General features: G+C 36.7%; 2 long non-coding RNA genes across 3 annotated transcripts; both read right to left on the minus strand.

The window, feature by feature from the left end:
* Positions 1-13094: 13094 nt before the first annotated feature.
* On the minus strand, positions 13095-14824 carry LOC108261603 (uncharacterized). 2 transcript variants are annotated; one of them, XR_008396895.1, is made up of 4 exons: positions 14206-14824; positions 13678-14027; positions 13557-13594; positions 13095-13326 (listed from the first exon to the last, which is right to left on the minus strand). It is a non-coding gene; the product is annotated as an uncharacterized LOC108261603 (long non-coding RNA). The 2 variants fall into 2 exon arrangements; XR_008396894.1 differs by having other exon boundaries at positions 13678-14824.
* Positions 14825-17267: 2443 nt separating this feature from the next.
* Positions 17268-17971, minus strand: LOC128633483 (uncharacterized). Its single transcript, XR_008396896.1, has 3 exons — positions 17812-17971; positions 17691-17728; positions 17268-17468 (listed from the first exon to the last, which is right to left on the minus strand). It is a non-coding gene; the product is annotated as an uncharacterized LOC128633483 (long non-coding RNA).
* Between the last annotated feature and the right edge of the window lie 9187 nt (positions 17972-27158).

Below are 27158 nucleotides of genomic sequence, written 5' to 3' on the forward strand. Positions count from 1 at the left end.
TAAAAAAATGCATCTATCATTTAATAATCTTTTCATCTTGTAATGAAAAAGATGGAATAAATTGGCATATAGTCAAGATATTTTCACTGTTTTTACTGTTTTTGCAGTGTAATAGTACCATGTGTTATGAATTATTTCCATTACATCTTACAGTTTTATTTACATCGGAGTACACACACTCATCTGCTGAGCCAGTTTTCCTTTTTTCAGCTTTGGCTTTCCTCTTGGTAAACTGCACAGCTGCGTAATTCAGTGGTTCTGCTTCAGATTCCTGAATAATAATAATAATAATAATAATAATAATAATAATAATAATAATAATAATAATAATAATAATAATAATAATAATAATAATGTAATTAATGAATTAAATAAATAATACACATTAACTTCACAGAACAAGAGCAGCATCAAAATAAAAAGCCTGAAACTGTTGTGCAAATCTCATCAAATACATTGTATAAATTATATCCAGAAAATTTAACAAGTAGCATATGAATGTAGCATTTCACATTTCACATATATATGAAGCAAAATTAGTAGTCAGACTCATCTACAGAAACAAACGCAATTACCCATACAGTATATAATAATACAGAATGTTCCTGTACACGTACCTGCCTCGTTCCCGGAGAGTTTTCTATACACGTATTTACTATGAATACAGAAAACACCTATTAGTTCTGTCTTTTTGATAGACATAATGGTAAATTACTTTATTCAATTTAATTAACCTGATCACAAAAGCACTTACTTTTATCACATTTTCTTCTCCTCAGTATGAAATAAATGAGACAGAAAATCAGAAGTGTGCACAAACCCAAAGCTGTTCCCAAACCGAGCACTGTCGAATGTAGAGATCTGATCATTTCTGATTCTGTTATTTCACTACATTACATTTACATTAGTGCAAATTATTTTCAAGGTGAATTATGCTTTATGAATTAATTATGAATTACATCTTACCTGTTTTCTCATGCGTGTTCATGTTAGTGCTGTTTCCATGCAGTGTTGGTTCACACACCACTGAATTATCACACAGAGCTGGTTTAGATGTTTCTGATGCAATAGTAACATGATCACCTATAAACATTTATCATAATTCACTAAAAGTCTGTAACTCAGTGTTGTTGAAGAAAACACAATTAGCATTTCACTACTTCATTATTTGTATATTTGACCTACAGGTTAAACATGCTAATGGTAATGCAGGAAAGAATAAAACTACATTAAACCTGTAGCTTAATCAATTTTAGTGGAAATCCTACCTTTAATTTGTAAATAAGTTCCATCTGCAAACACCATGTTAGATCTCTTCAGTGCACAGTAGTACATGGCTTCATCAGACTGAATGATGTTTAAAATGGTCATATTGAAGCAGTTTGAAGATCTCTCTATTTGGAAATGAGACTTTTGGGATTCATTGTAAAATGTTTCTCCACCACTTTTATATACTGTGACTATAATCTGAGGTTTTTTCCTGTTTGGTTGCTTAAACCAGATAATTATCCCAACTTCTTTTTCAGAAATACAACACTGCAGAGTAGCCGAGTCTCCGATATCCACACTGAGCTCTTTATCAGGCTGATAAACTGGTGACTCTGTGAGGGATTGTGCAGTAACCCAGCGTCTACCAGGTTGGACTGTATCAAGAAAACCAAATACACCAATGAAGTAAATAATTTATTTTTTTATATTATTATGTATAAGGGGTTATTAAAGATAACCTTGAAGGAATAACGTTGGAGATTCTTCTACATACAACTCCATACAAAATGCTTTAAAGTAAGTCTCCATACCTTTTTAAAAAATTATATCAAACTAGATGGGAATAATTTGCTCATATTACTTACATATGGTGCTGAAGATCAAAATTAAAATCCAGAAACTAGTCATTTTTCATTTCTCAGAAATTCTACAGTGTTTGTATCTCATTTATCAACAGAATTTGAATGCGCTTGAAGCTTGGTTTGAATTTATATTTATACTATAGGCGGTCTGTACTGACCACGCCCCAGAATATGACGTGATTGGTTGTAATTTAAAAAAGTCATGATAAGCAAGCACACAGTATTCTGATCTGCCTACATCTACACCACATATTTCCGTATTTGTGTTTTGGTGTTGCACAGAGATATTGTGACAAAGGTGTTATGACAGAATGGAAAATGTGGTTTACTTGTACATTTATGTGTGCCTACACAAACATCTCATTCTTAATTTTAATTTCCATCTGGAGTCAAAATCTTACCTATATAATAATGCTCATTTGGGCCTAACGTAATGCATTTGACTTTTATTATTGAAGAACCTGACAGCAGTGTTGAAATTACAGTGGGGCCAGATGGAGCTTAGCTCCCCAAAGATACATGAATTCCTTTCTGTCACGTAATCCACATAATGGAGGTTAAGACAGATGCAAGTGCCGTTAAAGACTTTTATTTGAGAGAGACAGGCAGACAAATCCAAAACACGAGACAATAGTGAGGTCAAGAAACAGGCAAAGGGTCAGGCGATTGGCAAACAGGCATAACAAGGCAAGGCTAGAATCGAGAACGAAAAAACGAGAACAAGATCAAGAACCATGAAACAAAATGAGGAACAGGGTATAATCGCTTGGTAGAGTGATAACACTAATACTTTGCAAAGACATTGTTAGAAAACAGTCTCTTTATACTATGGAGTGAGTGTGTGAAATTGGATGCAGGTGTGCATAATTAGAATGAATGAGTGTTCTGGGAATTGCAGTCCATGGTGGTCATGTTTGTAGGCCGCAGTGCAGGATGGGAAATCCTCCCCCAGCGGTCCTGTCCCTCTGGGCAAAATGTCTTCACGTGACCTAGGAGACTGAGCAGTATCCTCAGCTGAGCAGGAAGGCAGAACGACGTCCTCAGCGGAGCAGAAAAGCGAAGCATTGTCCTCCTTCAACTCTGCAGGCTGAACTTGGTTGGCTGTTTCAACAGAATTGGGCGTTAGCAGAACTTGGTTATTCATGTCAGCAGACTCGGGCTTAGTCAGAACTCAGTTGTCCATGTCAGCAGACTCAGGCGTGAGCAGTACTTGGCTGTCCATGTCAGCAGACCTTGGCATGAGCATTACTTGGTTGGTCGTGACGTCGACTTCAGTTGTGAGCAGAACCTGGTGGTCGTGACGTCGACTTCAGGTGTGAGCAGAACCTGGTGGTCGTGACATCGGTTTCAGGCATAAGGAGAACTTGGTTGGTCGTATCAACAGACTCTGGCGTGAGCATAACTTGGTTGGTCCTGACGTCGACTTCAGGCATGAACAGAACCTGGTTGAATGTGAAGTCGGTTTCAGATATGAGGAGAACTTGGTTGGTCATGTCAACAGACTCTGGTGTGAGCATAACTTGGTTGTTCATGACGTTGGTTTCAGGCATAAGGAGAACGTGGTTGGTCATATCAGCACACTCGGGTGTGATCAGAACTTGGTTGTTCGTGACGTCGGCTTCAGGCGTGATCAGGAAGTGGTTGTTCATGCCGTCAGCTTCAGGAGTGAGCAGGACCTGGTTGGTCATGACGTCGGCTTCAGGTGTGAGCAGAACCTGGTTGGTATTGATGTTGACTTCAACCTGGGACAGGAACTTGGGGTGAGCTGAACTTGGGTTGGCCATCTCTTCAACCTGGGACAGGAACTTGGCATGAGCAGAGCTTGGGTTGGCCATCTCTTCGACCTGTGACAGGAACTTGGTGTGAACAGTGCTTGTTTTGGCCGTCTCTTCAACCTTGAACAGGAAATTGGCTTGAAAGGTCGCCTCTTCGAGCTCTGACAGGAACTTGACTTGAGAGGCCATCTTGTCGAACTTGGACAGGAACTTGGCTTGTGAGTCCGTCTCTTCGACATTGGACAAGCATTTGGCTTGAGAGGTCGTCTCTTCAAGCTCTGAATGGAACTTGGCTTTGGAGGCTGTCTCTTCGATCTCGGACAGGACCTTGGTTTGAGAGGTCATCTCTTTGACCTCGGACAGGAACTTGGCTTGAGAGGTCGTCTCTCCGACCTCAGACAGGAACATGGCTTGAGAGGTCGTCTCTTTGACCTCGGACAGGAACTTGGCTTGAGAGGTCATCTCTTCGACCTCAGACAGGAACATGGTTTGGGAGGTCACCTCGTTGACCTCGGACAGGAACTTGACTTTATGCTGGAGCTCTGGAGATTAGACAACCTTGTGGGTCTCAGGCTGGAACTCTGGGGATGAGACCGCCTTGTGGGTCTCCTGCTGGAGCTCTGGGGATGATAATGCCTCATTGGTCTCATATTGAAGCTCTGCAGGTGAGACCACCTCATAGGTCTCAGGTTGTAGTTCTGGGAATGAGACCACCCCATGGGTCTCATGCTGGAGCTCTAGGAATGAGACCACCTCGTGGGTCTCATGCTGGAGATCTGGGGACTAGGTAAAGCTGGGATGGTTTTCTTGCTTTCCTTAGTGTGACGTCTCCTCCATCTTCCTGCTGCATCCATGGTGAAGGGAAGTATTCTGAAAAAACATGTCATGATGGGTAAAAGCAAAGAGCTCTACCAAGACCTTCGGAACCTTATTGATGCAAAACATATTGATGGAATTGGATACAGACCTATTTACAGACCTTACCTCCAGTAAGCACCATTGGGACCATTATCCACAAGTGGAGGCAACATCACTCTGTCATCAACCGGCCACGCACAGGAGCTCCTCGCAAGATTTCTGACCAGGGAGTCAGAAGAATAGTCAGAAGAGTAGCCCAAGAGCCAAGGACCACTTGGAAAGAGCTCCAGAAACACTTGGAGGCAGCAGGTACCATCGTCACAGAGAAAACAATAGACGATGCACTCCACTGCTTACGCTAACCCCACAAGACTCCTTTACTAAAGAAGAGGCATGTCGAAGCTCGTTTAAAGTTTGCTACAACTCATTTGGACAAGCCTATGAAATACTGGGAGAGTGTAGTCTGGTCAGAGCAAAATTGAACTTTTTGGCTGTCATACTACACACCATGTTTGGAGACGAAATGGCACTGCACATCACCCTTAAATACTATACCAACAGTGAAGTTTGGAGGTGGAAGCATCATAGTGTGGGGCTGTTTTTCATTGCATGGTACTGGCAGACTTCATGTAATTGAAGGAACGATGAATGGAGCTCTTTACCTGGAGATTCTTGAGAAGAATCTTCTGCCATCCACCAGGATGATGAAGATGAGATGTGGGTGGACTTCCAGCAGGATAACGATCCAAAGCATACAGCAAAGAAAACTTTAAGTTGGTTTCAGAGAAAAAAAATCAAGGTGTTAGAACGGCCCAGTCGATCACCTGACTTGAATCCAATTGAACAAGATTTGAAGACAATATGTTTAGAAAAATGGGAGAAAATCACACCTGAATACTACGACCCATTAATTTCTTCATACAGGAAGTGTCTTGAAGCTGTCATTACAAACAACGGCTTATCAATACTTTTTTTTCCCTTGCCATTCCTCTTTATTACACAGAACTTTATTTACGGACTTTAATGTTTGGATTTCTTAATATTTCCAGATTTCTTGAGTTAATTCCAAAAGTCTGTTGAAAATTTCATGTGAATAACCTCACTGGAAATATATTTACTGAAAATCTTTTTTTGAGGCATTCAATACTTATTTCCCCCACTGTACATCAAGATGTCATCAATGTAAAGCATGTGTGGAGCATGTCACAGAGTGCCATCTTGATGAATTACTAAAACAATCTGGTGCAATTATGAAACCATACAGCATCACCAAGTATTCATAGTTCCCATTGGCTGTAGAAAAGACTGTCTTCCACTCACGGCTGTACTTCTACACAGCAACAGTTTTTTGATGGAGAGATGGATTGACCTCTACCAACAGGGCGAGAGCGCAATCTCAGGGTCCTTAATGTGGGAGTTTGGTGGCACCTTGCTTTCTAAAGACATCTGCCCAGATTATGGATCTCTGTGGTCACAGTCTCTATTCCCATTACTTAATAGCTTTCAAGGGATTTGGACGCACATGTACACTGGAGACAACATGTCTGAGCAGCTCAGTGACCAGCTATCTCCACCCTCTTGACCAGACTACCTTGGGATGGCACAATGTCTGGTTTAGACATTGACAGAAATTATAATGGGCAATGACTGGATAGGTTCAATCTGTATCATCAGAGACTAGGTTTAAAACAGTACTGATTTCTGAGCCCAGAGATCTACCATCCACAGCCTGGTTTCAGAGAGGAGGAGAACCGGGCCTGTACTATAAAGCTGCCCATGGCCCCAGAGTCAATCATGTAAGCAAAAATGAAATGAAATGAATTTCATTGCAATTTCATCCTAAATCAATCACATTTTGATGTTAATGAGTTAGCTGCATCGTGTTTAGAGATGTTACTACCCAGTTGTCTAAGAGGACCAGGTCTTTCCAGGCAGCTGGGAAGCTAGCACGTGTCCAGACACTCTGCAACAGACATAGACACATTTCTGTATTTGTCTGACATGTTCCTATGGTGACAGATGGGTTCAGTCCACTACCCTGGACTCTGGGGTGGTGGAATTTCTTCAATTTTCAGTCGGTGAAGTGAATGATTGTGACACACATACTCTTTGGAGATTATCACACAACAGTCATAAAGATTACATCAGATCAGGAGAAACAGGGATCCAAGGGAGATTTAAATCATTAAAACAAAGAAAAATATCCATAGTTTCATTGGTTCATCACTAAATGCCCTTATCGTGAATCTACTTCAAGCATTTCAAACCAAGAGCATGCAGAATAATTTAATTTTCTATCCACTCTAACCACAGTCTCTTCTGCCTGCTAGCATCCGGTAAGAGGTACTGCAGCATTTGAGCCGCAAGCAAGTGACTCTTTAACAGCTTCTTTTTCCAGGAGGTAAAGGCCATACATGCTCAGCTCTCTGTACTCAGAAACAGATACAACACTTGACCACGTCATATAATGTCCTAACAGTTATTAATACAATTAATAGATAGATAGATAGAGCACTTTATTGATCCCTGGGGAAATTGTTTTGTTGCAGCTGTACAATAAATAACAGAAATCACAAGGACACAGACTATGCACAGAGAACACAAATTATAGTACCCGTACTTAGTCAACTAAATTAAGTAAGAATAAAATAAAATACTAAGTCGCAACAGGGTGGCTTTGGATCAGGTGGTAGAGCGGGTTGTCCACTAATCGTAGGGTTGGCGGTTTGATTCCCAGCCTGCATGACTCCACATACCGAAGTGTCCTTGGGCAAGACGCTGAACCCCAAGTTGCTCCTGATGGCAAGTTAGTGCCTTGCGTGGCAGGCACTAACTTCATTACACACTATCATTAGTGTGTGGGTGAATGAGATACAGTGTAAAGCACTTTGGATAAAAGCACTATATAAGTGTGCCATTTAGTAACAAAAGTAAGTATTATTGCACTAATGCATTTTTATTTACTTATATTACTTATTTTTGAATAATTATTGCCCATCCATATGTTTGTTGTCCTGCACAAACCATAAGTAATGTATTTTGCTTTTGTTTTACTTCTTTATTGGAAAATCAACAATTTAAAAAAATCGAAATCTGACATTTTTTCATATAATGACTAATTCTAGTGGTATCACAAACTAAGCCTATTTTGTTGGCTATATAAACTTTATTTTATAGTCTTCATTGGTATCATTTGTTTTAATAATAATCTGAAAAAACTGGGGCGGCTGTGGCTCAGGTGGTAGAGCGGGTTGTCCACTAATCGTAGGGTTCGATTCCTGGCCCACATGACTCCACATGCCGGAGTGTCCTTGGGTATGAACCCCAAATTTCTCCCGATGGCAAGTTAGTGCCTTGCATGGCAGCTCTGCTGCCATTGGTGTGTGTGTGAATGGGTGAATGAGAACCAGTGTAAAGTGCTTTGTAGAGCTGCTAAGGTTAAAAATGCGCTATATAAAATCAAGAAAAGAAAAAAATCCACACTCAGTAAGTGAATGATGGTTTGAAGTTGTGTGCAGTGTGAGGTGAAAATCCTGGACTTCATAATAAATGATTATGGCTCCATGTCTGGAAGGATTTATCTTTGTGCTTGATGCTTCAGTTTGGTTAATGTAAAATGTATTTGAAAAAGTTTTACTCAACTCTTAATGGTGAAGAAATCTACTTCCAGGTTCTGAGCACCACGATCAGGAAAACAAAGGCAGCTAAAGTAAACCCACAAATTCTCTAAAAGACAAAAAATAATCACAAAAAACTGCATTGAAACAGATTGGAAGTCAGTTCTGCAACAGGGTCTGTATGAAGATCAATACATCAGTTATCTTTGTTGTATTTTTACTGCTGATTTAATCATCCTGACTGCATTCACTGGTTTCTAACTTATACTGGTAAACCTCCCACCATTCTCTGACCCACTAAAATAATCCATTTGTAAGTCATGATTTTCAGTGTCCTTTCTCTACTGCCAGAAAGATGAGCACAGAGATTAGTGAACAAAACAAGCTCATATAAATCATGACAAGATCATGTTTTTTGTTACTTTTTTAATGGAATTGCTTTTCATATTTATTGTGAAAAAATAAATTACTGAAAACAAAAACAAACAAAAAACATACAAGTTGGATTTTTTTACAAGTTCAGCGTTACTGAAGTTAATACATCCGTAGTTACTTCACACGTGTGCACAGAAATAAAACCTGTAGCATAGAAGTTTATCCACACTGCAAAAAAAACAATATCTTAAAGACAGGCAACTTTAATATAATTATTATTATGAGATTAGTGTAAAAATATAAAATTATTTCTAGGTTTTTCTGTTATGTTTTGTGTTTTTTTTTTTTGTTTGTTTTTTTTCTTGGCGCATCATATATCATATCATGGTAATGAAAAATATGGATTACATTTGCCTATCATGTGTTATGAATTATTTCTGTTACATCTTACAGTTTTTTTTCACATCAGCGTACACACACTCTTCTGCTGAGCCAGTTTTCTTTTTTTCAGCTTTGGCTTTCCTCTTGGTAAATTGCACAGCTGTGTAATTCAGTGTTTCAGCTTCAGATCCCTGAATAATAATAATAATAATAATAATAATAATAATAATAATAATAATAATAATAATAATAATAATAATAATAATAATCCAGATGAAAGTAATAACAATACAATATGGGTAAATGAACAATACACACTAACTACACAGAACAAGAGCAGCATCAAAATTAAAAGCTTGGGATTGTTCTGCAAATCTGAGTAAACTGACTGTTTATATTAAATCTAAAACATTATAATGAGTAACATATTAATGTAGCAATATTTTACATACAGAAGTAACACACGTACCTGCTTCATTCCTGGAGAATCTTCTATACAAGCTTTCACTATTAATACAGAAACACACCTATTAGTCTTTTTGGTCAAACTAAAGTTAACTGTACTTATAAAGTTTTTAATTATTGTGATCACAAAATCACTTACTTTTATCCCATTTTCTTCTCCTCAGTATGAAATAAATGAGGCAGAAAATCAGAAGTGCGCACAAACCCAAAGCCGTTCCCAAACCGAGCACTGTCGAATGTAGAGATCTGATCTTTTCCGGTTCTGTTACTGATAACATTACATTTACATTAGTGCAAATTATTTTCTAGGAACATTTTGCTTGATGAATTATGGATAATTAATATTGAATTCTGAATTATAAGACATATCACCTGTTTTCTCGTGTGTGTTCATGTTAGTGCTGTTTCCATGCAGTGTTGGTTCAAACAGCACTGAATTATCACACAGAGCTGGTGTAGATGTTTCTGATGCAATAGTAACATGATCACCTATAAACATTTATCATAATTCACTAAAACTCTGTAACTCAGTGTTGTTGAAGAAAACACACTTAGCATTTCACTACTTCATTATTATTTGTCTTCCAGGTTGATCATGTTAATGGTAATAAGGAAAAAATGACTACATTAAACCTGTAGCTTAATCAATTTTAGTGGAAATCCTACCTTTAATTTTTAAATAAGTTCCATCTCCAAACACAGTGTTGGATCTCGTCAGTGCACAGTAGTACATGGCTTCATCAGACTCAGTGGTGTTTAAAATGATCAAACTCAAACAGTTTGAAGATCTTTCTATTTGGAAATGAGACTTTTGGAATTGATTGTAAAATGTTTCTCCACCATTTTTATATAACTGGACTATGCTCCGAGGTTTTTTTCTGTTTGGTTGCTTAAACCAGGTAATTATCCTGACTTCTTTTTCTAAAATACAACACTGCAGAGTAGCCGAGTCTCCGATATTCACACTGAGCTCCTTATGAGGCTGATAAACTTGTGACTCTGTGAGGGATTGTGCAGTAACCCAGCGTCTACCAGATTGGACTGTAAAAGTAAATGCATTAATAAGATAATGAATTCAGGTCAGATATTATTATACATAAAACGTAATTAAAGATCATCTTAAAGGAATAATAGAAACTTGCCAAAAGTGTCTTTAGAGTAATAATACTAATCATACATCAAACTAGAAGGGAATAATTTGCTCATATTACTTACACATGGTGCTGAAGATCAAAATTAAAATCCAGAAAACAGTCATTTTTCATTTCTCAGAAATTCTACAGTGTTTGTATCTCATTTATCAACAGAATATGAATGCACTTGAAGCATGGTTAGAAGTTATATTTATACTATAGGGGGTCTGTACTGACCACGCCCCAGATAATGATGTGATTGGTTGAATTAAAAAAAAAAGTCATGATAAGCAAGCACGTGGTATTCTGATCTGCCTACATCTACACCACATATTATTTTCCATATTAGTGTTTTGATGTTGCACAGATATACAGTATCATGAGAAAGGTGTTAAGACAGAATGGAAAATGTGGTTTACTTTTACACTCGCGTGTGCCCACACTAATATCTTATTGTTCTTTAATTTAATTGCTCTCTTGATTCAACGTTTGTTCAAAACGCCAAAAAAGTTGCTTGGTTTAGAGAGTCTGCCAAATGATGTAAATATATAAATGAACCAGTTACACACAGACTTGGCCCTATACACACTAGAGTCACCATCCTGGAACGTGCGAGTGGCAGTGTTGCGTTCTGATTAGACATGAACATGGACAAATTGGCCTTTATGAGTGATGTACAGTATCAGGAATATTAATTTGTTTTTAATGCATGTTGGAAAATGACAATGAAGTCCATGATAAACTGCTGAACTGTGAATTGTATTGAAGTGTATACAATATAACTGAACTTCTTCAAATATATTTGTATATAATGATCAACAAGTAGCCGGTAAAGTCAAGGCCTGCTCTGTGACCTGAAACAGATCAGTTTTACTAACAGAGCTTTAAGGGTGAGGATTTACTGCCCCCTAGTGGGAGATAGTGTTATTAGTTCTTAATCCTAAAATGTTCAAATCTACACACTAATACTGATTGGTAGGTAGTGTTTGTAGTGAAGTTGGAGAAAAACATACACAGTGTGTGATGATGACCGTGTGAGAAAGAGACTGAGAGTGGGAATGTGAGAGTTTGAGATCGGAGAGAAGCGCAATGAGGCGTGAAAGTCCGTCGCTGTCCGTGGTGTTGAAACTCTTCTGACGAAACAGTGCACCTCGATTACCATACAAACATGAATAAAGTGTTAATGCACCTCAATAACCATGAGAAATATTTGTACATATATTATTATTATAGCAGATAATAAAATACCAGATGTACTGACTTGTCGCTGTGAGAAACCAGCTTTTCATTTCACGTTTCTTAATTTTCATTAGTGTTTAAAGAGGGAACCTCTACAGTTAAGGAACACGTTTAATGTTGTTCAGGGGAGGGTGAAAAGGTAGCACACAGGAAGTGATGTAATAACTGTAAAGCTGAGTCTACATGGTTATAGGAGAGGCTCCTCCAAAACTGTTTATCAGGTGATCCAGTTCTGTTTTGTTTGTATGGTTGTAGTTTTATATTACAGACGACATCTTACAGAATGATCATTAATAAAAGATACTAATAAAATTAAATAAAATATGGATTTTATAAAGACTAGAGCAGTGACGTAAACCAAAGTAGTGATGAAAATCAGGGCACTGACCGGACTAATACGGGTATGACAGATGTATGTTTATAACAAAATGATACCAGATAATGAATTCCTCGAGTAAACTGCGTATAATATGAAAAATAAATAATATAATTAACACCACTTAATGCATAGTGATTACGTGGAGAAACGATCTCAGATGTTATATCTGACCCTGAGCCTAGAAAATCTAACAGTAAATTTTATGTTAATAGTTTCTAACTTGTTTAAATCAATAGATATGACATTTTGAAAGAAATTCTGTGTGTGTGAAAGACAGCATGAGACTGGAGATGCTGAACACACTTCACAGTCGGTCAGAGCTGTTGTTGAGTGTCAGTTGTGGTCAGACTTTACTCATGAGCTATAGTTAGTCTTCCTGTATAAGCGCAGCAATGTGCCAACAGACACTTGTGCAAAACGCTGTGACTGCAACGAACAGGATGTAATAATACACATCAAAGTGAGCATGAGTGTCTTTCGGTAAATAGATGAAGTGATCCTCACACGACTGTCTGGTTGATGCTGAAGTCTCCAGTGTTAGTTCCCTCAGAGCCGAGATTTACTGTTAAACAATCTGGATTTTCTGTTCAATGATCAAGAGATTCAAGATTCAAGAGATTCAAGATATTATTTGTCACATACACAATTATATACAGTATATAACTTGCAGTGGAATGAAAACGATCAACATCTTCCATGAAACTCAGAGAGTTCAGGTTAAACATATGACATTTTTTTTTTTTTTTTTTATAAAGAAGTGTTTGGGATAGGTGTACTGTAGAACACAGAGCAATGACTTGTTAAATATACAACATCGTCAGAGATGATATACACTCAGATGTATTACACATATTTTACATGTTTATTTAGACATTAGATTATATTCTAGAAGGAGAAGAAGAAGAATAGCAGAAAAAGAGTAACATTGATCAGCCCCCCCCCACAATATATATATATATATATATATATATATATATATATATATATATATATATATACATATATATATATACACACACACACACACACATGCATGATTAAAAAAAACAAAAACAAACAAACAACAACAACAAAACAACCTTTAGTATAGCAGAAGTTCAGCTAATATTAACATGTGTTCTGGGTCGTTTATGTTATATATTACAGTGTCACATACATCACATCAGAGTACACCAAATCATCCATTCCTCCAGGTTTGACTTTATTCATGAAGAATTGCAAAGTTTCATAATTCAAGGTGTTGAAATGAGATTCCTGAAAAAAAGAATTAAAAGATTGATTTATGAAATGAGTTTATAGTGTAAATGTATATACCATCGCTTTAGGACCAACACTGAGCAGATATATTATATATTATATTATGAGTAATCAAATGTAATAGTGAACTGGTGAGATTTCTCCATGACTGAAGGAGACAGAGTAGCATATCTTTTTCTTCTATAAATTACAATTTAAAAACAGTGTTTACGTATCTGCACACGTACCTGTCTCGTTCCGTGAGAGTCGTCTATAGAGGCGTTCACTATTAATACAGAAATACACTTATTTAGTCACGCAGATAGAACTGAACCGACATAATTATTATCTGATGACAAAATCACTTACTTTTATCACATTTTCTTCTCCTCAGTGTGAAATAAATGAGACAGAAAATCAGAAGTGTGCACAAACCCAAAGCCGTTCCCAAACCAAGCACTGTCGAGTGTAGAGAACTGATCATTTCTGGTTCTGTTATTGATAACATTACATTTACCTTAGTGCAAATTATTTTCTAGGAACATTTTGCTTGATGAATTATGGATAATTAATATTGAATTCTGAATTATAAGACATATCACCTGTTTTCTCGTGAGTGTTCATGTTAGTGCTGTTTCCATGCAGTGTTGGTTCAAACAGCACTGAATTATCACACAGAGCTGGTGTAGATGTTTCTGATGCAACAGTAACATGATCACCTATAAACATTTATCATAATTCAATAAAACTCTGTAACTCAGTGTTGTTGAAGAAAACACAGTTAGCATTTCACTACTTCATCATTATTTGTCTTCCAGGTTGATCATGTTAATGGTAATAAGGAAAAAAATGACTACATTAAACCTGTAGCTTAATCAATTTTAGTGGAAATCCTACCTTTAATTTTTAAATAAGTTCCATCTCCAAACACAGTGTTGGATCTCGTCAGTGCACAGTAGTACATGGCTTCATCAGACTGAATGATGTTTAAAATGATCAAACTCAAACAGTTTGAAGATCTTTCTATTTGGAAATGAGACTTTTGGAATTGATTGTAAAATGTTTCTCCACCATTTTTATATAACTGGACTATGCTCCGAGGTTTTTTTCTGTTTGGTTGCTTAAACCAGGTAATTATCCTGACTTCTTTTTCTAAAATACAACACTGCAGAGTAGCCGAGTCTCCGATATTCACACTGAGCTCCTTATGAGGCTGATAAACTTGTGACTCTGTGAGGGATTGTGCAGTAACCCAGCGTCTACCAGGTTGGACTGTAAAAGTAAATGCATTAATAAGATAATGAATTCAGGTCAGATATTATTATACATAACACGTAATTAAAGATCATCTTAAAGGAATAATAGAAACTTGCAAAAAGTGTCTTTAGAGTAATAATACTAATCATACATCAAACTAGATGGGAATAATTTGCTCATATTACTTACACATGGTGCTGAAGATCAAAATTAAAATCCAGAAAAGAGTCATTTTTCATTTCTCAGAAATTCTACAGTGTTTGTATCTCATTTATCAGCAGAATATGAATGCACTTGAAGCATTATTAGAATTTATATTTATACTATAGGCGGTCTGTACTGACCACGCCCCAGAATATGATGTGATTGGTTGTATTAAAAAAAAAAAAGTCATGATAAGCAAGCACGTGGTATTCTGATCTGCCTACATCTACACCACATATTATTTTCCATATTAGTGTTTTGATGTTGCACAGATATACAGTATCATGAGAAAGGTGTTAAGACAGAATGGAAAATGTGGTTTACTTTTACACTCGCGTGTGCCCACACTAATATCTTATTGTTCTTTAATTTAATTGCTCTCTTAATTCAACATGTTTGTTCAAAACGCCAAATAAGTTGCTTGGTTTAGTGAGTCTGACAAATGATGTAAATATATAAATGAACCAGTTACACACAGACTTGGCCCTATACACACTATAGTCACCATCCTGGAACGTGCGAGTGGCAGTGTTGTGTTCTGATTAGACATGAACATGGACAAATTGGCTTTTATGAGTGATGTACAGTATCAGTAATATTGATATGTTATTAATACATGTTGGAAAATGACCATGAAGTCTATTATAAACTGAACTGTGAATTGTATTGAAGTGTATACTATATAACTGAACTTCTTCATATATATTTGTATATAATGATCAACAAGTAGCCGGTAAAGTCAAGGCCTGCTCTGTGACCTGAAACAGGTCAGTTTTACTAACAGAGCTTTAAGGGTGAGGATTTACTGCCCCCTAGTGGGAGATAGTGTTATTAGTTCTTAATCCTAAAATGTTCAAATCTACACACTAATACTCATTGGTAGATAGTGTTTGTAGTGAAGTTGGAGAAAAACATACACAGTGTGTGATGATGACCGTGTGAGAAAGAGACTGAGAGTGGGAATGTGAGAGTTTGAGATCGGAGTGAAGCGCGATGAGGAGTGAAAGTCCGTCGCTGTCCGTGGTGTTGAAACTCTTCTGACGAAACAGTGCACCTCGGTTACCATACAAACATGAATAAAGTGTTAATGCACCTCAATAACCGTGAGAAATATTTGTACATATATTATCATTATAGCAGATAATAAAATACCAGATGTACTGACTTGTCGCTGTGAGAAACCAGCTTTTCATTTCACGTTTCTTAATTTTCATGTGTTTAAAGAGGGAACCTCTACAGTTAAGGAACAAGTTTAATGTTGTTCAGGGGAGGGTGAAAAGGTATCACACAGGAAGTGATGTAATAACTGTAAAGCTGAGTCTACATGGTTATAGGAGAGGCTCCTCCAAAACTTTTTATCAGGTGATCCAGTTCTGTTTTGTTTGTATGGTTGTAGTTTTATATTACAGACGGCATCTTACAGAATGATCATTAATAAAAGATACTAATAAAATGAAATAAAATATGAATTTTATAAAGACTAGAGCAGTGACGTAAACCAACATAGTGATGAAGATCAGGGCAGTGACCGGACTGTAAAGGGTATGACAGATGTATGTTTATAACAAAATGATACCAGATAATGAATTCATAGAGTAAACTGTGTATAATATGAAAAATAAATAATATAATTAACACCACTTAATGCGTAGTGATTACGTGGAGAAACGATCTTAGACGTTATATCTGACCCTGAGCCTAGAAAATCTAACAGTAAATTTTATGTTAATAGTTTCTAACTTGTTTAAATCAATAGATATGACATTTTGAAAGAAATTCTGTGTGTGTGAAAGACAGCATGAGAGACTGGAGATGCTGAACACACTTCACAGTCGGTCAGAGCTGTTGTTGAGTGTCAGTTGTGGTCAGACTTTACTCATGAGCTATAGTTAGTCTTCCTGTATAAGCGCAGCAATGTGCCAACAGACACTTGTGCAAAACGCTGTGACTGCAACGAACAGGATGTAATAATACACATCAAAGTGAGCATGAGTGTCTTTCGTTAAATAGATCAAGTGATCCTCACACGACTGTCTGGTTGATGCTGAAGTCTCCAGTGTTAGTTCCCTCAGAGCCGAGATCTACTGTTAAACAATCTGGATTTTCTGTTCAATGATCAAGAGATTCAAGATTATTTGTTACATACACAATTATATACAGTATATCACTTGCAGTGGAATGAAAACGATCAACATCTTCCATGAAACTCAGAGAGTTCAGGTTTAAAATATGACTTTTTTTATATAAAGAAGTGTTTGGGATAGGTGTACTGTAGAACACAGAGCAATGACTTGTTAAATATACAACATCGACAGATATGATATACACTGAGATGTATTACACATATTTTACATGTTTATTAATACATTAGATTATATTCTAGAAGGAGAAGAAGAAGAAGATTAACAGTGACTCTATATTATATATATATATATATATATATATATATATATATATATATATATATATATATATATATATATATATATATGCATGATTAAAAAAAAAGATAACAACAACTAAACTTTAGTATAGCAGAAGTTCAGCTAATATTAACATGTGTTCTGGGTCGTTTATGTTATATATTACAGTGTCACATACATCACATCAGAGTACACCAAATCATCCCTTCCTCCAGGTTTGACTTTATTCATGAAGAATTGCAAAGTTTCATAATTCAAGGTGTTGAAATGAGATTCCTGAAAAAAAGAATTAAAAGATTGATTTATGAAATGAGTTTATAGTGTAATTGTATATAGGATCGCTTTAGGACCAACACTGAGCAGATATATTATATATTATATTATAAGTAATCAAATGTAATAGTGAACTGGTGAGATTTCTCCATGACTAAAGTAGACAGAGTATTCTTCTATAAATTACAATATAAAAACAAAGTGTTTACGTATCTGCACACGTACCTGTCTCGTTCCGTGAGAGTCGTCTATAGAGGCGTTCACTATTAATACAGAAATACACTTATTTAGTCACGCAGACAGAACTGAACTGACATAATTATTATCTGATGACAAAAGCACTTACTTTTATCACGTTTTCTTCTCCTCAGTGTGAAATAAATGAGACAGAAAATCAGAAGTGCGCACAAACCCAAAGCCGTTCCCAAACCAAGCACTGTCAGATATATAGATAAATATAAATAACATTTCTGAAACTGTCATTTTATTTCATGTACTCGGTTAACACTGAACTGAATTTATAATGAACAGATTAAAAGATGGATTAGAGCAGATCATTTTCCAGGCAAATTAAAATGATGTATTAAAGATGAATGAATTAATTGATTAATGAGACATCTTACCTGTTTTCTCGTGAGTGTTCATGTTAGTGCTGTTTCCATGCAGTGTTTGTTCACACACCACTGAATTATCACACAGAGCTGGTGTAGATGTTTCTGATGCAATAGTAACATGATCACCTATAAACATTTATCATAATTCATTAAAAGTCTGTAACTCAGTGTTGTTGAAGAAAACACAGTTAGTATTTCACTTCATTATTATTTGTCTTCCAGTTTGAACATGCTGATGGTAGTAAAGAAAATAAATCACTACATTAAATCAGCATCTTAGTTAATTTTAAAATCTTAATTGTAGTGGAAATCCTACCTTTAACTTTTAAATAAGTTCCATCTCCAAACACAGGGTTGTGAGTCATCAATAGTGCACAGTAGTACATGGCTTCATCAGACCGAATGATGTCTAAAATGTTCATATTGAAGCAGTTTGAAGACCTTTTTATTTGAAGACGAGACTTGTGAATTCCACTGTAAGAGATTTCTTCAGACATCTTAAAGAACTTGATGATATGTTGACGTTTTTTCTCTGTTTGTTTGCTTAAACCAGGCCATCATCCCAAATTCTTTTTCAGAAACACAACACCGTAGAGTAGCCGAGTCTCCGATATTCACACTGAGCTCTTTATCAGGCTGATAAACTGATGACTCTGTGAGGGATTGTGCAGTAACCCAGCGTCTACCAGGTTGGACTGTATCTAGAAAAACAAATACACCAATGAAGTAAATGATTTATTTCAGATATTATTATATATAATTGGTTATTAAAGATGACTTTAAGGGAATAACGTTGGAGATTCTTCTACATACAACTCCATACAAAATGCTTTAAAGTAATAGTCTCCATAACTTTTTAAAAAATTATATCAAACTAGATGGGAATAATTTGCTCATATTACTTACACATGGTGCTGAAGATCAAAATTAAAATCCAGAAACCAGTCATTTTTCATTTCTCAGAGATTCTACAGTGTTTGTATCTCATTTATCAACAGAATATGAATGTACTTGAAGCATGGTTTGAATTTATATTTATACTATATGTGGTCTGTACTGACCACGCCCCAGAATATGACGTGATTGGTTGTAAGAAATGAAAAAATAAATAAAATAGACATGACACACAGTGTTATCACTCAACCACATCTCAACCAGTTCATTCAAAATGGTTTACAGGTACTCTCATGTGTTATGGAAACTTTCTGAAATGTATTTTAAGGCCCTAATAATAGCGTGGTTTAAAGAAAATGATGCTTAAATAGTTTGATACACATTGTTTTTATTTACAAAGCAGATTACAGTTAAAGTACAGATCTGTTAAAGAAGCTTACAAACACGACAGTTTGAGTAAGTGGTGTTGCTCAGGAGAACTACAAACACTACATTCATAATATAATTGATGCATTTTAAATAATTCTATTACAATTTAATAATAATAATAACAATAATAAAAATAACAATACTAGTAGTAGTAGTGGTAGTAGTAGTAGTAGTAGTAGTAGTAGTAATAATAATAATAATAACAAAATCTGAGTCTACACAGTATTATGTTGTAGTTTTATAGAGTTTCATAAGTCTGGTCTCACGTCTCGACACGTAAAGAAGATAGGACGGATGCAAATGCAGTTTAACCGTTTATTTAATGTGAGACAGAGGCAGGTAAATCCAAATTGTGATCAGAAATGTAATCCACAAACATGCAAAGGTCAGGCGATCGGCAAACAGGCATACACGTGGCAAAGCATGAATCAAGGTCACGGTCACGGAATACAGGGTCGATATACAAAACAAGAAACATAAACTATAGCAAGGAACTGGGAGTGGAGAAACCAGCGTGGACTAAATGCACTAATCTAAACATGGAACATGACAAGAACAATAACTAAGGCTATGACTGTGAATAACTATCGTATGGAATCTAAACGAATCGAATCTATCTAACGTATAGTATCTTATCTGTTCTAACCTAATATTCCGCGCCTTGTGCTGGGAAGCGCTCTCTCTCTCTCTCTCTATATATATATATATACAAACATAATCAGCGTCAATTGCTGACAGCTGACACCAATCTAGACACACATGAAATAACAGCCAATGACAGAACAGGGAGGAGACATAACAGAAACATAGCAAAAGCACGTGTCCAATGTACACAATGTCACGATTGTCAACATACAAAAAGCAGGTGCTCACGCACCTTACTCGTGCACGCGCGCCCTCATGCTCTCCAGCGCGCTGCTTAAAGGGGAAACCGTGACATCTGGTCTCTGACTGACCTATCACAGACTACAGAGAACTTTTTAATCAATAAATATGTAAATGTGTTTGTGAATATGCAAATATGGAATATACTGAAATTATGAAGAGGATCAGTGTTATTTAAGGACTTAGACAAGAATGAGTCTTACCTCTGACTGTTACAACACTGACACTGACGACTCCTTTCATAAACATTCAGTAAAATATCCAGATCATATATTTAATTTATTATTTAATAAAATGTGTAAATTAGGATAAAAAAAAATCCTGTAATAAATCAGTTATTAGAGGGACTGAATATTGATGTTCTAGGATAAAGTTGAAAAGCAGGACCTGAATATGTTGAAATGTAAAATAAATAATATCAAATACACATGAATAAATAATGGTCACTGAATGTATGTAAAATAAATTACAATAAATAAACTGTATTTTCATCAGTTGTGTAATTTAACTAAATTATTTGTACATATAGATTTCACTATAAGAGCTGCACACTGCCACCTAGTGGCTACAACTGGTGAATATTTAAATTGTCATTCATTTGTGTAAACAGCTGTTTGGAAGTTAAAATGTAATTTAACGTCATCCAACTTTCAGAACTCCGGTCTGGTGCTATAGGATCGCCTTGTCTGAGAAGGATACGTGCCATGCTGACAAAAATGCGGTTACATACCATAAGACTCTGCCTTCTGATTTGTACACAATGCTGAACAATTTATTTATTTATTTATTTATTTGTTTATTTTTACAGATTTGTATTTAAATTTAGTATCTTCTTTCCATTCAGTTATTCAGCAGAAAGCTTGCTGAGGTTACAAATACATTAACACTGTATTTGTAGTTGACTGATGTTCTGTAAGCTATGTTGCTATGGTAACCAAACTGCATTGTTTCCTCCCAAGACTTTTAACACCATGGACAGCAACAAACTTTCCCTTTCACTCCTCAGATGTGGCAGGAAAGATCTTTATTTCCTTTACGAAAGCGCTATTTAAATTTTTATTTTTATTTTTTAAAAAGGTCATTAAATGAATTGAAGTAATTATTTTAAAGAATAAATTAAATATCATTCTCCTATTTTAATTTGCACTTTATTGTGACATTTCTTGGTGTATTTTTAAGTGCCGTGATGAATACAGTGAACTCGCTTTGTTACTTCACTCGAATTTCATCACCACAGACAGCGACAAAATCCTGAACAGAAGCTGATATAGAGGCATGTAGTCAAAAGGCTGTGTCCCAAACCAGATAAAAACTAGTGTACTAAGTAGTGCAGTTTAAAAAAATAAAAATAAAAAATTACACCCTCTATTATAGTAGACATTTTAACTCTGAGAACTAATTGTAAGATATTATATACGTCTGTGTGGCCACCTGACCATCACACCCATATGTGGTGTCGTCTGAACTGTTACCATGAAGAAGCAAGTAGAAAACTGTACAAAATGTCTATGTATGCTGTAGCATTACAATTTCCCTTCAGAATCGAGGACCAGATGATAGAAAACCAGGAACAACAGCAGATCAACAGCTCAGCACTCACAAAGATCACACGAGTACTTTGTCCATGTCCATGTACTTCATATAAAACAGGAGGTTTCAGAGACAACTAAAGCAGAGCATCTAATATGGGGGAGGTTGTCCCCTGGTGGCCCTCTATTCTGTATTTAAAAAATAAATAAATGAATAAATAATCAAATAAATAAAGATAAAAGAGGTCTCTGGCTGCCAAAAGTAACAACTAACAAGGCACAAAACAGATCCTGTGTCAGTAGATGGAGCCAGTGCGGTGTGACAGGTCTCACAGAGTAAAACTCTGAAGAGTTAAAGTGAATTAGAGATGAAGACGAAGAATGCACTTACAGAAAACTCACACAAAACCATTACCTCATATCAGAAGACAGCAGAAGAAAAAAAGAAACACTGAGGCTGTATTTTACCCACACAGACCTCATGATGATGGAGATAAATTAGGGGATTATTTAGGGTCACTCTGGTCTGCGGTTACAGGGCGGTGCTGTGGCTTTAAGTTAAGTGGCTTTTATTTCAGTAAGATGAAGTGTCATGCCTTCAGGACTACAGAACAAGACAATACGTGTGTTCTGTACATATAGATAACAATGTGAAAACAAGTTCAAGACAAGAAGAAATACAGCTCAGTACAGAACACAGTGATGAAGCAGAGTCACTGTTACCACCCTGAAGTTGATTATTGTCCTATAACAGCAAGTCCCATAGTGTTATATTCCTCTTTTTTACACCACAGCAACTTTCCAACATGAACAAACTTAATGATAGTCCAGTTCTCCATTAATACATTTTACAAAATATAAATAAAGAAGAGATGGAGGTCACAAACACAAATCTTTTGAGAAATGGCACCTGAAGATGTTTGATGAGATCAGTCGCAGTTCTTTTCTTTTATCATTGTCTTTAAGTAAGATGAATCCAAATTTAATTTTGGAATTTATTTTACATTGAAAAGTAACTGTATATCTGTATATACAGTGAGGGAAAAAAGTATTTGATCCCCTGATGATTTTGTACGTTTGCCCACTGACAAAGAAATGACCAGTCTATAATTTTAATGGTAGATTTATTTGAACAGTGAGAGACAGAATAACAACAAAAAAATACAAAAAAACGCATGTCAAAAATTTTATAAATTAATTTGCATTTTAATGAGGGAAAAAAGTATTTGACCCCCTCTCAATCAGAAAGATTTCTGGCTCCCAGGTGTCTTTTATACAGGTAACGAGCTGAGATTAGGAGCACACTCTTAAAGGGAGTGCTCCTAATATCAGTTTGTTACCTGTATAAAAGACACCTGTCCACTGAAGCAATCAATCAGTCAGATTCCAAACTCTCCACCATGGCCAAGACCAAAGAGCTCTCCAAGGATGTCAGGGACAAGATTGTAGACCTACACAAGTCTGGAATGGGCTACAAGACCATTGCCAAGCAGCTTGGTGAGAAGGGGACAACAGTTGGTGTGATTATTCGCAAATGGAAGAAGCACAAAAGAACTGTCAATCTCCCTCGGCCTGGGGCTCCATGCAAGATCTCACCTCGTGGAGTTGCATTGATCATGAGAACAGTGAGGAATCAGCCCAGAACTACACGGGAGGATCTTGTCAATGATCTCAAGGCAGCTGGGACCATAGTCACCAAGAAAACAATTGATAACACACTACGCCGTGAAGGACTGAAATCCTGCAGCCAGCGCAAGGTCCGCTGCTCAAGAAAGCACATATACATGCCCGTCTGAAGTTTGCCAATGAACATCTATCTGAATGATTCAGAGGACAACTGGGTGAAAGTGTTGAGGTCAGATGAGACCAAAATGGAGCTCTTTGGCATCAACTCAACTCGCCGTGTTTGGAGGAGGAGGAATGCTGCCTATGACCAAAAGAACACCATCCCCACTGTCAAACATGGAGGTGGAAACATTATGCTTTAGGGGTGTTTTCCTGCTAAGGGGACAGGACAACTTCACCGCATCAAAGGGACGATGGACGGGGCCATGTACCGTCAAATCTTGGGTGAGAACCTCCTGCCCTCAGCCAGGGCACTGAAAATGGGTCGTGGATGGGTATTCCAGCATGACAATGACCCAAAACACACGGCCAAGGCAACAAAGGAGTGGCTCAAGAAGAAGCACATTAAGGTCCTGGAGTGGCCTAGCCAGTCTCCAGACCTTAATCCCATACAAAATCTGTGGAGGGAGCTGAAGGTTCGAGTTGCCAAACGTCAGCCTCGAAACCTTAATGACTTGGAGAAGATCTGCAAAGAGGAGTGGGACAAAATCCCTCCTGAGATGTGTGCAAACCTGGTGGCCAACTACAAGAAACGTCTGACCTCTGTGATTGCCAACAAGGGTTTTGCCACCAAGTACTATGTCATGTTTTGCAGAGGGGTCAAATACATATTTCCCTCATTAAAATGCAAATCAATTTATAACATTTCTGACATGCGTTTTTCTGGATTTTTTTGTTGTTATTCTGTCTCTCCCTGTTCAAATAAATCTACCATTAAAATTATAGAACGATCATTTCTTTGTCAGTGGGCAAACATACAAAATCAGCAGGGGATCAAATACTTTTTTCCCTCACTGTACTCGTTAAAATAGAGATACCTTTTATATATTTTTTTCAAATACCATGGGGCGTGCAAACTTTTGCTTGCTTTTGGTTATATACACAAGTGGGCCATGTGACTTTTCACAGCTCTTAGTAACATAAGAAGCTCTTTAACTGTCACGGCTTCTCAGCAGATGCAGAATGCACACACAGGTCTGGTCTGGTCTGGAAAGTTAAAGCTGAGATCTGGAACATTCAGTGTGTTTTTTACTCGCTGTACCTTCCTGTTTACCCGAGCAGAGAGATTTATGCTCCAGAGCAGACCAATCAAAGTAGCAGGAATAAAGTAAACAAATGTTATTGTCTACACACACACACACACACACACACACACACACACACACACACACACACACACACACATAAAAGCTATATAATGTTTAAATATACAAGAGCCATGTACAAACTCCATTATCATGAGCATCATCAGGAGGATCTAAAGCCGAGTAACTGACTGTGTACATAACATTATATCTGACGGGTTACACAATAAGCGAACACGCTGTTGTGTGTTTAGATCAGATTAAAGTGCAGGGTGAAATCTGGGGATTTAAATGAGAGGTGTTATAATATTACACAACTATATGATGTCTACAGATGTTTCTAATTGTGCATCGAGCCTGAAAAAGAAAAAAAACAGCAACAACGGTGTGGCCTGAGAGAAATAAATATAGCCACACATCCTGTGGAAAGTTTGAGAGGTGAGAAACTGATGGTGTTTCTGAGAAAAGCGACTCGGCGGTCAGAGCGGCCTGCAGAGATGAAACTCTCAGAGCTGCAGTGTGTGAAGGGGCAAAGAGATAAACAGAGGTACAAAACCACATACACGCACACACACACACACACACACACACACACACACACACACACACACACACACACACACACACACATTTTAATACACACTCTATTAATAGAAATAAAGACCAGTTTGCTGATGATTATAAGAAAAATAAATGTCACATTTTCTGCATGCAGTGCGGTGTGTTTATTTACCCTGAATGCTTTTAGATTAATTAGCATAATTTTATTCAGCTAAAATAATAGGATATAAATATTTGTGTATCAAACACTCATTTCCAGAAAAAAAAAGATTTGAAAGAAAAGAAAAGATAGCTGATGACAGATCATTGTGATTGGTCAGGTTTGAGTCTTTGGTATCATAGTGCTGCTTAGATGGGAGAGAGAGAGAGAGAGAGAGAGAGAGAGAAAGAGAGAGAGAGACAGAGAGAGAGAGAATGTGATTGGTTAAAGATACACAGTGGTGAAGGAGGAGGCGCAATAAGGCCTGAATAAAACTCCACCCATATCGACACAGACATCTTACATATGTTCACGATCATAATTCATAAAACATGTATTAGACGCGCCTAAAACTTAAATGCCGAGTCATTTTTTAAGGAAAAGCTGAATACTACTACTTCTAATACGAGATTATTTGCACTTGGTTCAGTTTTCCTAATAAACATTATCAAAACATTTAAATAAAATGAAAATAAAAAGACTGGCTTGAAAGAAATAATGTGGGGGAATGATATTGTTGGTGAAGGAGAGAAGCTCAAGGATGAGAGGACGTGTAGAGGCTTGTAGTGTAAGGTTTCTTTAAGGCTTGTTAGGACTATTCATGGCTTTTAACTTGCTAAAATGGAAGCTACTAGGAACCCTATAGTACAGTCAAGAGTACTGTATGTGTATACCTGACCATCACACCCAGATGTGGTTCTTCCCCAAACTGTTACCACAAAGTTTGAAGCACACAAATGTCTACAGTCTTAGTCTGAACTGAGAGAACAAACCTGTTCTAGCATGACAATGCCCCTGTACACAAAGCGAGATCTATAAAGGCCGAGGTTGGTGTGGAAGAACTCGAGTCCATTGAACATCTTTATGATGAATTGGAATGATGAATGCTAACTAATGCTCTTGTGGCTGAAATAAGAGCAGGAGCTTGTTCAAGGCAGGATGGGAGGAGGATGAGTGCAGAGACTTATGGGTCTCAGGTTGACGTCAAGGTCATACACTATATGGAAATATGTGACTAATATGAAGTCATTTTTTCTATTCAGGGATGTGTTTAATTACCCAGGAAGTCTGATGAATTTTACCTGTGACTGAAATAGTCTGAAGAGAAATAGAAATACACACTCTACATACTCATACTGTATTCCTTTTATTAATTGTTTAAGCATTAAATGATTCAGCTTCCTCCATCATTAATAACCATTATATGTATTTACGGTGCTGCTAGAAAGTTTTTGAACCCGTGTTTCTGCATAAATTTGAATGAAATGTGAACAGATCTTCATCTAAGGCCTACAACCAGATAAAGAGAACGCAATCTCTTTATCTCTTTATTGCCAAAAAAAAAAAAAAAACGAGGCAAAAACATTATAGTTATTACATTTATTTATTTAGCAAAATGATCCAATAATAAATATCTGTATCAGAAAAAGTCTGTGAATGATTGCTTTCAGTAACTGGTGTAACCTTCAATCAAACATTTCCAGTAACTGGCAGTCAATCTTACACAACAGATTGGAGGAATTTTGGTCCATCCCTCCTTACAAAACTGCTTCAGCTCAGTGATGGTGGTGGGCTTCCTATCATGAACTTGTTTTTAGGTCCTTTCACACCATTTCTAGACTTTGACTTGACCATTCCAAAAATACTGGATT

Source organism: Ictalurus punctatus, chromosome 8 (genome assembly GCF_001660625.3).
Source record: "Ictalurus punctatus breed USDA103 chromosome 8, Coco_2.0, whole genome shotgun sequence".
Classification (NCBI taxonomy): domain Eukaryota; kingdom Metazoa; phylum Chordata; class Actinopteri; order Siluriformes; family Ictaluridae; genus Ictalurus; species Ictalurus punctatus.